This window comes from Phyllopteryx taeniolatus, chromosome 21, assembly GCF_024500385.1.
Source record: "Phyllopteryx taeniolatus isolate TA_2022b chromosome 21, UOR_Ptae_1.2, whole genome shotgun sequence".
Classification (NCBI taxonomy): Eukaryota; Metazoa; Chordata; class Actinopteri; order Syngnathiformes; family Syngnathidae; genus Phyllopteryx; species Phyllopteryx taeniolatus.
In genome coordinates this window covers 2,850,062-2,863,226 of record NC_084522.1, presented here as the reverse complement: position 1 = coordinate 2,863,226, position 13,165 = coordinate 2,850,062, and the positions used below count along the sequence as shown (strand labels likewise).

Sequence of the window (13,165 nt, the reverse complement as noted above, 5' to 3'; positions counted from 1 at the left end):
TCCTGGGATTTCGACGTACAAAGACACTTGGCGTTTGGGCTAATTCGATTTCTTGAACAAGCCTTAGTGTCATAGCAGCTTCTACATTGCCAGAACGACGAAAAAGCCCCCGAAAACCCCGGGATCTCAGTTGATCAAGGTTCTAATTCTCTGGGCGTGGAATTAGCCCCCTCCCTGGTTGCATCCGGAAGGATGCTGCTCCTCATGACCATATTTGGAATCGCCCCCGCCAGCTGGTGTCTCTCCGTCTGGTCCATCTTTCTGCCCTGGGCCCTTTGTTGCGATAATGAAAAACAGTTCTCTTTGAAGATCTGGCCCGGTTGTAAACCCGTGACAGGTCTCTGTCAGAGGGGGCAGGACAACCCCAATATACATATAACTGGCTAAAGGATGTCCTTTGATGTAGAAGTACAAAGAAAAGGCAGTTGGTGTGAATACAGGTCTCCAAGCATTTGTCCTTCCCAAAGGAACTCTGATTGTGTTACTATTCAAATATACTCCTGTCAAGTGGGCGGCCAAGCCACATGAAGCGATGGAGCAAAAGGTGGAGATTGGCTTCTGTAGCTGGGTTCATGTGATTGAGCTTAGCCCCAGTTTCAATTCCTGGTTCAACCACCAGAGGTCGCCAAACCAAATTTAGATCATGAGTATGAGTCGCCAGGTCAAGCATAAGTCTTCTTAATATCTCAATACTATTAAACCCCCTATCATAGTAAACAAACACATACTGAAGTCAACCACTTATAGCCATTTGTTTGATTTTATATCCTTGAGATCATTTTGATGTTCTCTTGAAAATCATTGATAAAAAGTACATCAAGCCTCGTAAGGCTGTTATACATGATTCTTACTTTTGTATTCCTATGCTTTGGAACAGCTTTTATGCAAAAACTGTAACCTGTGTAAGATTGTCTCTCTCAGGCAACGCAGCACAAGATGTACTACAAAGAAAAGAACGAACCTGTTGAATGCATGAGAGAATTGTATTCACATGAATGTATATACATTTATTTGACATTTAACATATACACATGTATTGCAGATTGCTTAGAGATGAACATGGTGCGATGAAATGTATTGGTTGAGTTCAAGACATGTGAAATGTGCTCGAACGTATTGACTGAGAAAGCTATTTGGGTGAGCAAATCAGAGGTCAAGTCAGGATAAGGCTGAAAGTGAAAGTGAAAGATATTCCCACTCGGGTCACGTCAGGACACTCTGAAGTGGTAATAAAAAATAATAGCGAGGAGGGCGTGTCAGAATATGTAAACAAAAGGATTATTTTGGGAAAGGGAGTTTCCGAAAAGCAAGGTTATAAAAGCCTCACCCGATGATAAACGGGGCTCCTTATTCTCTCGAGATAGGGAGACACACGCTCTTTTCTCTCGCAATGATAAGGGACATGCTGGCAGGAGGAATTCAACAGGCTACTTGCATAGTACTTCATCTTTGAATTTTCCTCCGTAATTGGGTAAGACTAAAAGATTATAATAATAAGGTAACGAACAGAACCGCCATTGACATTGCGTGGATAGGGAAGAGAGCTAGTCAGCTGTCCAGGGATTCTTATATTCCAAATGATCTTATTATTAATTGGCATTATGGCTCCGTGGGACTTGATCACTCCTTAAAGCTCACTCAAAAGGGAATACTTGTTTTATGATTTCATCCTTTGAACTATTTCTACTCCTTTGCATTTTAGTTATTTTTAAGATTGTTTATTTTATATGATAAACCCTTACTGTCATATTATCATCCATCCATCCATCCGTCCCCTCGTCGCCCCCTGAGGCCACACGTGCGGACCAAACAGCCAAACGACCCGAATCTCCTCCCCGCTATCAAAAAGGAGCCAATCCCAAATGTATCAATTTGCACGCGCAGCCTCGTGGAAGCGCCAAGGTTTCGCGGCTCTCGGTCGAAAAACCTCTCTCGAACGAGACGAGGAAAAGAGCGAGGGTCAGATCAAGTGTCCTTCGGAGCCCCGTACATCAAAACACCCGAAGGGACCCTGACTCGGATGGCAAACCATACACAACAGAATAATGCAAACATTGAAATCAATGAACAAAAAACAGCGTAAAACACAAAAAACAACTGTGGAAGCACACATATCAAAATCAAAATACAAATCCTAAAGGTGGTCTCCCTCCATATGGTCTACAGCTCGTGTCATTGATGAAGAAACTGCTGTCCGTAATCACGGTCCATGAAATGGTCCCAGAGTCCAGGTTTATCCACGCGGGACCCCGAACAGCTCCAGACCACCCCTGGAAGAACAAAAGCATCTGCCAGTATTTTGCACCCAAATCAACCTTCATCCAAGCCATTTCCAAATGGATATCTAACAGTCCAACATACGGAGGGCAGTCAGTTCTACACATGTGAGGCAGACACGGTCGCGGCAGTTGCTTCATCCGGAAGTGATAATACCCCCCTTGCATCGCTGTATGCCTCCAAACCCCTGCGGACATGACTCCTACGCGTACCACCACCGCTGGATATTCTTTTGTTGCATGAAGGAATCTGAGCCAAGAAAATGAGCGAACTTCCATCACCACGTCTGAACCCCGGTCCTCGGAACTGTGAGGCAGACGCTCTAACCGGTCGGCCACCGTGCCGGCCACTCTCACGTCACGCTGTCTAACTTAGTCGACAAATAAGCTCTTGGTCTTAGTTGATCACCGCGTTGTTGCGTAAGGTCGGAGGTCACGTCATAGCTTTCCCACTCTACCATTTGAATGAATGTTTCATCATCATTTGGAAGGGCCAGCGCGTTACTGGACACCAAATGTTGTTTCATGTCACTGAAGGCCTTTTCCGTCCATTTTCTAAGTCCTTCTTTTTCTGACTTCCTTTTTCTATTTTAGACACCATGTTTAGCCAGACAACGACGTCGTCCTATCCCTCTTTTTTCTATGATTTTTATGTCGACTTTGATTTCGTCTCGACGTTGAACCAATTTTTCGAATTTAGCTGGCCCGCGACATCGTATTTGGTTATCCGTGTGCTGAAATGTTTCATTTTGTAAGGGGTTTGGAGTTGAACATATTTCCAGTCTTTACACGTTAAGCGTTCTTTCGAATCCGTTTGACTGTTATTTTTCCTTATTTTGTGAATTTGGAAGTCAGTTTATTTGCGCCGAGAGTGACCTAAATACTGACTTTATTCAAAATGACAGGGTGACAATGAATGTCCGGGCTTTGGTACTCCTCAAACTTCTCCCCACACGGGGCGGAGGATTCTCGCACCTGCTTCCGAACCCAGTGGTAATTTGCAATCCGGTCGTATACATTCATACTTCTACACATTCACACGATACTAGTAACGTATTTACAAACCCCCGGAAACACGAAATTTGACTTGCCAGTGACGAGTATTACCCTAGGTTTATTCTTCCGCAGACTTCTTTGTCGCGCAATTCTTTCCATCGAAATTGTCCATAATATGAATGCGAGCTAAGCCAAACTATGATCATTTCTACAATTTATTTAACAGGTGCCCCAACCCCTCTGCTTTCCTAATTTCCCGCTTCTCACCCCCTTTGCGGCATGGGCTTGTCCCTGCCCTCCTGACTTACCTCACCCAATTCGGTGGATTCTTGGCACGCTCCCCTAATGATCCAACATCCTGTGATGAACCTGCATAAACTAGCAACCTCCAATATCAGTATAGTGTTGAATCAAAGTTCAGAATTGGACTACTAACCTCCCGTTGGGATACATCACGCATCAATGTGTCCACTTTATCCGGGTCACGGCGCCCTTCTTCGACAGCTGTCTCCGGTCCGCCGGCCGTAGATGTTACGGGTGGGATGCATTCCAGCCAAGTTCCTAGAGGCTCCTCGCCCAGCAAATACACAACAACAGGAATACAAACCACCATCCACATTTAAACAGGTCATCTCCCCGTTGCAGAGGCCCAGCTGACGAGTCCTGTAAACAAGTCCTTGAATAAATTAATCACACCTCTGCAAAAGATGTTCATGCCGGGACTCCAGAATTCCTGCCTTCATCTTCCAGAGAAGGGCCAAGTCGCCAATGGTCACCAAACATTGACATTATTTCCATAAATAACGAATCACATAAGAATCGGCGTTAAGTCAACACTCCCATAACCTGCAATAAATCAACACCGTCACGCTGCATCCTCCTGGGCGTCCTGAAAAATAAAGTTATGTCCAGAAATCAGAGTCAACAAGCAGAGTCTTCCCCGTGTCCTTATGTACACCGTCACAAAGGTCAGTTCGTCAACAGTCTGTGTAGACCTTGCCCACTTGTCCTCGGTCGTCATCAACATGTTAGTCTCAGATGACCCCACAAAGTGCATCAAAGCCTTCTCCACATGAGGGAATTTGACCCAGTGGTGCTTCATTTCTGCTTTTACTCAACACGACACAAACATTGAACACAAAACCTAAACATTGAGCACAGAATATATATTGGTTGCCATCACGTAACTAGTATTTGAAAGTTAATCGGTTTGAACTCACTATTATAATCACTACCCGTGGTTTTCCTCCTCAGTACCGCGATATTCCTGCTTGATTGACGAATTAAAAATAGCTCTGGTACCGACTGATTTCCGATGATTACTCCCCGAGTGTAGCAGAAACGGCTTGCTCGTATGTCGGTCTTTACACCCACGTCACCGCGCATAATTTTCCCAAGATTCCTCTACCAGTCTTCAGGAATCCTTCATTGCCTTTTGCCCAATTTCCAATATTACATCTGACAAATCCGCAAATCAAGTCACCCTCTTCCACGTCAGACCAGATTAATTCATCGATCAATGCCCCCCTTTGTATATTACCCCCTAGGGCCCCAATACAGTAGATGGTCTTGGCCCATCGATATTTCCATGTGCAGCGTAGGAGGCTTAGTGAGGCATTTGCTAACAAACTACTAACAGACTCATTAACCAATCAAGTTGGAGGGCTGCTCCTTTCTGACCTCTCTCTTTCAACCCCTACCGACGTTGAATATACATTTTGAAGTGGAATTCTATCGGAGGACTGCATGACCTCATACTCCCATAACGGCAAAAATATTTCGAGCCATAATTTCTCCCACAATCCTATCGAGTGCCTCTGCCCACCCCACTGACTCGGGAGATTTCTGACTCTGAGTAAAATGTAACCCTCCTTGTACTGAAAACTCCTAAATATCTGCCCTGCCTAGCCTTTCCCATTTGTTGCTGTTCAAGGGCAGGTGACCTGCTTAATACCAATTACCAAATGACCTCAAGTGTGTCCCCACCATCTTCCGCCGAGCCACTGATCACCGACCGACTCCGACCTCCGCCACACGGCATCCTTGATGGCTTCGAGATGTGTCCACTTTGTCCCCCACTGAAACGGACTTTTCATCATATTGTTCCAATCCGCTTGGCAAACGTGGAGACGCAGGACCATTCAGCTGCTCTTTGTCTTTCCAGCTTTCCGCCGTCATTTAACATTTTAGTGCAAGTTCCCGGCTATTTTAGGGCTCAGGGCACCGCAGGACTTCCCAGATTATCCTGTCTGCTATTTCCTCAATCAACCTTAACTCGTATTAATTAATCTATATATGGTGCTTCCCGATGACCCCTTTTGTGTATCATTCATTACTTTATGTCTCACATGATCAACACCTTGACCAAGCCTCCCCAACCGCCAAAAGGAACCAGTCCCCAATCACTGGGGCAACAATGTTATCTTGTTTTTAGAAATCTAAGAATACTATCCCTGATAAATGTGTCCCTTTCGCTCAAAAAGTAGCTCTCCGCTTGTCCACAAAGTGTTGTAATCGACCTGATTTAGGAGACAGAATGCAACTAAATAACCCTCCTCCAAATTGGCTTGCCAGACAGATGGAAAAATCCTCTTGGTCTTCCCTGCTCTAGTGCTGAATCTGGGGAGACAATCAAACAGATGAATCCTCATACCAAATCACGTCGTCATTCTCAAAGACATGTGCTCCTCATCATTTCCCTGGCACACGATGCAAATGACGCACAGTCTCATATCGTATGTACCATAAGTAGCAACTCAACCTTGACCCCTCTATGGCCCATCCTTCACTTCTGTGAATGAAAAGAGTGGCATTCGCTATGCTGCATTCATAGTCACTATACTGTATCAACTAAATATTGTAAGGATGTCTTGAGTTGACTGGTGTCCCTTGCATCATTTTCTTAATTCTGTTTGCCCCAAACAGGAACTTCGATGTATATCCACTTACAAAAATCACAGCGTCCCTGAATATTCACAATTACAACCATCCTGCCACTTCCTTGTGTGCCATTCCGTAAACAACCCAAAATGATTCCCTCTGACGCACAAGTTAACACATTTTTCATGACTCCTCTTCTAGGCATAAACAAGTTTAAAGCCATCGTACGCGTTAATATGCTTCTCACAATCTTCCATCACTTCAAATGCTCTCTAAGCATCTATCCATTTATTAGCCTGCTACTTTTTTCTGCTGCAGCATCAGCACCATGAATAAATAGTAACACTCTGACCTTCAGAAAACTCTAGTGCCCTGCACATGGCCAGCAGTTCCGCAGTTTCATAACATCATTTATGGACCAAAGCGTGGGGATTTCAGAATTTGGGTTTCCGCGATATCTTCTATGGCCTCTTGTTTACAAGGATACTACGGCACGTCAACAAAAGCAGTCGGGTCTACCTCGAATGTTACCGGATGCACGGATGTACACAGACCCCTCAGACCACAGTGAGTCCGGCAGCGAGCTCAACAGCTGTGCGGCGTCCTCATGGTCCGAGAGCTCTCTGCCATGGAATCGCGCCAAAGTCACATGCTCCATCACCCCTCCGTCCACCATGGTACCTTGAATACAAAAACATTCAGTACGAGGAGAGTACAACACATTGGGTATTTGATCTTGTTGCCAATCATTTGCCAAATGGCATTTTCTCACCATGGGTCCCAGTTCTCAGGCTTCATGACCTTGTGCAAGTGCAAGTGGAAAAGATGTCAAACTCATCATAAACCACTCACTCTGCTCTGGCGCCAAGGTGGAGGCAGCTGCCACACCTTGCTTCCCTATGTAAATACCTTTACTATTGAGCATCCAGTTTTCCTCCTGTATTGACTCAAAAGCTTCCCTAGAAACCAAATCGTCATAAAACAGTGTGGGATGGAGGGGATCGATCTGTTTTTCTGCTTCCATTTGTATTGATTGATTTATTTTTAATGGCCACTTTACAGGCCTGGGCCAATTGTAGCTTCAAAAGTTGCTCCTGCATGTCCTTTACCTCATCTGATGATTTGTGTTTTCTGTCGACAAAAAGTTTCAAATGGTGTGCCACATGACAATTAAAGAAGCTATCTCCCCCTTTCATGAGGTCAGGGTCTTTAAAAGTTCAGTCCTCACTTCAACCGGCAAGGTGTCAAGTAAAGCTATTCTAGAAATAACATTTGCCTCCCTTAAACGGGAGGGATGTGACCCGGTTGTCATGAACGGAACAGAGGATAGGACCCAAAAATGCACGACTCCAAAACAAACGGACAGTTTCCAAAAAGAGAGGTTTAATATACGGGCGTAGGTCAATCCAAGAAAGGCAACAGTATCCAAAAACATGAGGCAAAGAGGCAAGGTTGATAATCGGAACAGGGTCAAGTCTTACTGTGAGTCTGTGACGTGGAAACAAGGAATGCTGGAACGCGACGACAAGGTACAACGAACTGGCAACGAGAGGGAATGAGACACGAGGTTAAATACGAGGGCTAATTAGGTTGAACGAGGCACAGGTGGTGAAGATGCTCACAGGAGCAGGTGTGTGAGGACAAAATCCGGAACACACACACATGACACCGGTCTTATCTGTCCAAATACTGATGCAATGTTCGAAGTGAGAACTGGGATCCATGAGAGGTTTGAAGTCCGGAAGCTTCGGCACCGTTGGGCAAGAGGACGGGAACATGTCGCACAGCAAACACTATAGGAGCAAAAGGGGCAAATCAAATTTCCGGTTCGACATTATTCAGACCCGACCGTGTCCAAATATCATCCGATTGGTGAACCGAAATGCAACAGGCGCGTATCAATCTCACTCTGTCACCACACGCCAGGCTCATGTTGTCCGTCAACTTTTTCAGCCCCTGGATCCAAATGACACCAACCGCAGCCAGTCCGGGCAGCCGTTTCTGTCAAACCTCAAAAAAAAAGTTTCTTTTTAAAGACAATTTTTGTATATTTACCCACCTTTTTGAATGGGGGCTCGTGCGGAGTTTTCTTTCCCCTCTACAATTGTTCTGCCATTTGAGCCGCCCCTTGACCGGCAATTGCCGGTGTTGGATTTATCTTACCCAACATTATAAAAAATAGACACAAAAGGAATGAAGACGCTGGTTTCTTTTTCTCATGAGGAGGGCGTATGGGAGATTGTTCAGATCACAGCCTCTCAACACGCTCTAAACAATCCCCCCCCTCGCTCCTGCATTTATTTGAAATAGGAGGGATTTACAAATCATAATGTTCTAAGCAATAAGACACGACACATAATATTTGATAATAAGAGGGTTTTTCCCAGACATAGTATTCTAAGCAATAAGACACAACACAAAATATTGGACCAACACTTGTCCCGACCCGACCACATCCGATCACGTCCTTGGTCCAGGCACCCTTCCATCGGATGATGCTGAGTCATCTTTTCGAAGGCGAGACATCTAAAATCGTCCATAATACTAATGCAAGCTAAGCAAATAAATGATAACTTCTAGAATATATTTAACATTTCCCTCCTGTTTATCATGTATTTGCACAAATTCTCATATCATCTTACAGTCACTTCATTTCGATTTTTAATTGTAGAATAATTTTTATGAAACAAATACATTTACACTCAGAGTAAACTTGTCATACATGAATGTTGTAGTTTAAACATTGTAATCACCTGGATCAGGAAACAAATCAGGTAAAACAACATCATCATCATCATCATTATTATTATCAACCTCCAATAAAGGATAAATCTGCTCCATACGGTTCCATGTGGGTTATGGCTGTGGTGATTAATTTACTGATTAATGCCCGAATGCATGGGATACAACAACATCCACATAATGTCAGAATGGCTGCAAAAACAGCAATTGATATCAATATTGGTGAAATTAGGGTTTTATATTTACCAAAAACGTCCATTCAGCTGTTTCACAAGGAGTGTTGATTGAGGGTCCGTAGACCATCGATGGCTCTGGTCAAGCTGCCATCTGAAGCAGTATTGTTTGTTCTCCAAACATACCGCAAACACCTCCCTCTCTTGCGAGGAGCATGTCGACAGCTATGCGGTCTTTGGAACGTCCTTGAGCTGCTCGTGCACAGCTTCCAACCCACTCTGAGTCCAATTTCCTAATCTCTGTACATTGAAGTGGATATAGTTTATCCCATCAACATTTTTATTAATCGTACACCAACAGCATATGAAGTATTCAAATCCTCCTGCAACTTGGTCAGCTAATTTGTATTGATTAGGAACCCCACAAGGAACACCATGTATGTTTTATGTTGGATAATTTTGCCTCTGCCAGGATAAATCTCTTTTTTGTCATATGTTTTAGATTGGACAAAAACATTGGTGTCCCTTTCATTAAATCTTGAACAGGCATAGGGTATACTGACCCATGCAATATCAAAGTAATAATAGCCGCAAAATCAGAATTAATCTTTAGGTAATCTATCAAACAGTCCTATCATCTCCGCACCACCACCAGATTCGCCTCGTGCTACTGGCACAAAATTTGGGTTTGACTTTAAGGATTACTTTACACTGTGTGTCGTTCAGTGGTCCTATTTTTTCCCTTTATAAATCATGTTTATACAAGTGAAATTATTTGGTGCTACTAAAGTAGAAAACATTGGTTTGTGTTTATCTGCTTCTGTTACGGGATATATAGGATCCCCATGATTTACACCTCTTTGTTGGTACAGTAGCGTTCATTAATGGAATAATACAATCTTGTGATATTAGTGCCGGAACTATGCGCAACAAAGGCCTGGGACCCATGCAAACTACACAATCTTTTCTCGTTACATTTGCTGCTTGTTCCACCAATAATAACCAATTATTATTTTGTCCTGAACTCCTGTGACAACAAGAACCAATCATCAGTAGTTATTTCGTTAATCGTTAAAATGTATCCACCTTTATTTGAAGTTTCTGATGGCATTTCTGGTTCGACATGGTTCCCATAACACAATGATACTTGGAAGTGGGGATCTTTTCCGCCAGAATATGCCCACAAGCTCACCGTCAAACACATTGGATGATTGATTCGTATTTCAATATTAAACTATGGCCGTTTTGCTTATGTTAAACTTCTTTCTTTGTTCTTTTGCTGTTCTTTTTGACCAACTGGACCAATCATAACCTGTTTCACCAATAAGGTGTTTCCATTCAAAACCTATAGTTGCATACCAGTCATATCTAAATCCCCAATTCTGCCCATTCTCTTGAGCATCATTGGTGAGAGCCGCATATGGAATTATGATTAAAGCAGCTTGATTTTGGGGGCACAAAATATTAAACCGTTTTGCCGCATTTGGAGGCCATGCCCACAATTTTGATCATCAGCTGTACTCCTTTTGATACGAGTTAATGATTCAAAAAATTTTTTTATTATTATTGGGTTTGTCATATTGGTCCAGTTGGTAGGTGATTTTCTATCTAAAAAATGGGTTTTATCATTGAGGGTAGGACGTCCCATGTACCACAAAAACAAAACCAACATCATAGTAGCCAAAGTTGCTACGTAACAACTTATCGAATCTCATAACCAACGTGGGTGTGCCTTTCTGCTGAGTTCTCACTAAAAGGGTTGGTGTCTTTTTTCTTCACTGACCAGCAAGCGTTTTCAGAATCTACACATCTGCTCCCGCTTCGTTATCAGACTTTTGCTCACCTTCCCTGTTTGAGTACTCAGCTGAAATGACTCTTACAGTGTGTTAAATGAACCCATGTGTTTCTTTCTGCTATTTTTTAGGGCTGTAAAGTGTCAATCTATCTGTGCCACCATCCCTCCGGTTGAGACGTGACACAGCATGTCTCAATATAGCAGCCGATTTGAATAGTTTTTTTTTTTGTGTTTTTTTTTTCCTGTGCTAATGTAAATTTCATTTTGTAGTTTTGCACTTTGTTTTTCCCAATAATTGCGTTCTTGTTGTGGAATACTCATATTGGCTATCAGTATAGATTGTACCATCTTTATTTATCATGAGTTTGCATGCCTCGATTAATGCTACTAATTCAGCAGCTTGTTCAGCCAATTCCTGTCAATCATGCTGCGTGCCTTCATCATTTGGTATTAGTGTGGCTGGATTTAAGGTTGTGCATCGCTCAACAGTCAAATGTGGTTCTGATAGCAAGATGGCAATGCAAGATAAATGTCTTGCAGGTGATTTGCAATAGGAGAGCAGACACTGTATGTGGGACCTTTAGGGTGAACTGCTCTCTAGTTGAAAAATAAGCTATTGGTCTTAGCTTATCACCGTATTGTTGTGTAAGTACGGAGGTCATGCAATAGCTTTTACAATCTACCATTTGAATGAATGTTTTATCATTAAATTTGGAAGGCCTAGCGCAGCACTGGAGACCAAATGTTGTTTAATGTCACAGAAGGCCTTTTCTGCCTCTGTACTCCATTAAACAGGTGATGTAATTTTAAGGTTGTTTTCATGTATTAATTTTGACAATGTTGCAACAATTTCTGCATAGTTTGGAATCCATGCTCTACAATAATTTGTCAGACCTAAAAATGATTATTATATGTTTCTTCGTCTGTGGTTTAGGATTTTTTAAGACTATAGCTCTCCTGTCTTCTAATATAGTCTTTCCTCCTATACTTAAATTATGGCCTAGATATTTAACTTGTCTTTTACATCATTGCAATTTATTTTTTGTTAACTTTATGTCCCTCTTCTGTTAGATGATGCAGTAAAGTCAATGAATCCTTGCATGTCTCTCCATCTGTAGATGCCAGAAGACATGCGTGTTGTCATAACTTGTGAATAATTAGTTAGACTTTCACAGTAACCTTGCGGTAATCTAGTAAAAGTATATATATATATTTTTGTTTTCTCAAATGTGAATGCAAACCAAAATTGACTGTTATTTTCTATTGGTACTGTAAAGAATGCATTACTTATGTCTACTACTGTAAACACAGTAGCGTCTGGTCTTAATGAATTTAACAATGTGCGTGGGATTGGTACGCATGCTGCTCTCTGTATTACTGCAGCTCATCACATTCTTTTTTATCTCTTATTTTTGTGATAAGCTACAAGGCTGCAGACAACAGGGCCTTCCCCACGTTTAACTGTGGTTTGTCTGGGATATCGATTGTGTAATAGAATGTACTTTCTCTGTTTTCCAGTGTTACATCAAGGTCCTCTCTTTTTAATTTATGTTTAATTCATATTTGAGTACAAGTCCTAGTTGGAATAAGCCGTCTCTTCCCAACAAATTCACAGGGCACTCCGGGACTTCGAAAATGGGCATTCTACAAGGTTATTTCAGGTTTTTCAGTGTCCAAACTCAGAATGTCCTGTAAATTGAAATCCACCTCCTCATTCTCTGTAATGTTTACACAAGAGGATTTGTTGAGTTGGGAAGCAGGCTGGCCTAGTCATGCAGTAGTTTGTCCGTATTCTCTTTTCTTTTTCTTTTTTTCTTTTTTAGGGCATTCACGTGCAATGTGGCCTTTGTTTCCACAGCACCAACAGATGGTATTATCATAATAATTTCGATTTCTACCATATCTTACTCTCCCACGGTCTCTGCCGTGTCCTCTAAAATTATCTCTCTCTCTGCCTTGATAGTATATTTCTGCTTCTTCGTCGAGGAAGACATCTATCTTCTCTTTTTGTTTTTTGTCTAACACTCTTTCTGCGTGGAGGGCATGATTAACATATTCCTCCAGAGGGCCAGTTGCTAGGTTTATCCAATGTTTATCTACCCATCTGTTAATGTGTTCTTTCAAAATCACATGTAAAGCATTTTTTAACTGTTGTTGATAAGGTGTGATGCCGGCTACGGCCTTTTTCACATCCTCATTAGTCCAGTTTAACCAGAAGAGTAAGTCGTCAAATCCATCTTTTTGTATTTGTGATATATCATTTTTGTGTCGACACTTTATTTCGTTTTGAAGTTGAACTATTT

At 42.3% G+C, this 13,165-nt stretch overlaps 1 protein-coding gene and 1 long non-coding RNA gene across 16 annotated transcripts in view; both read right to left on the bottom strand.

Moving 5' to 3' along the window:
- LOC133471496 (protein spire homolog 1-like) overlaps nt 1-13,165 on the bottom strand; it is an 89,767-nt gene that overhangs the window by 21,940 nt on the left and 54,662 nt on the right. The window lies entirely within an intron of this gene.
- On the bottom strand, nt 965-8,293 carry LOC133471513 (uncharacterized). Its single transcript, XR_009786226.1, has 2 exons — nt 8,061-8,293; nt 965-7,945 (listed from the first exon to the last, which is right to left on the bottom strand). It is a non-coding gene; the product is annotated as an uncharacterized LOC133471513 (long non-coding RNA).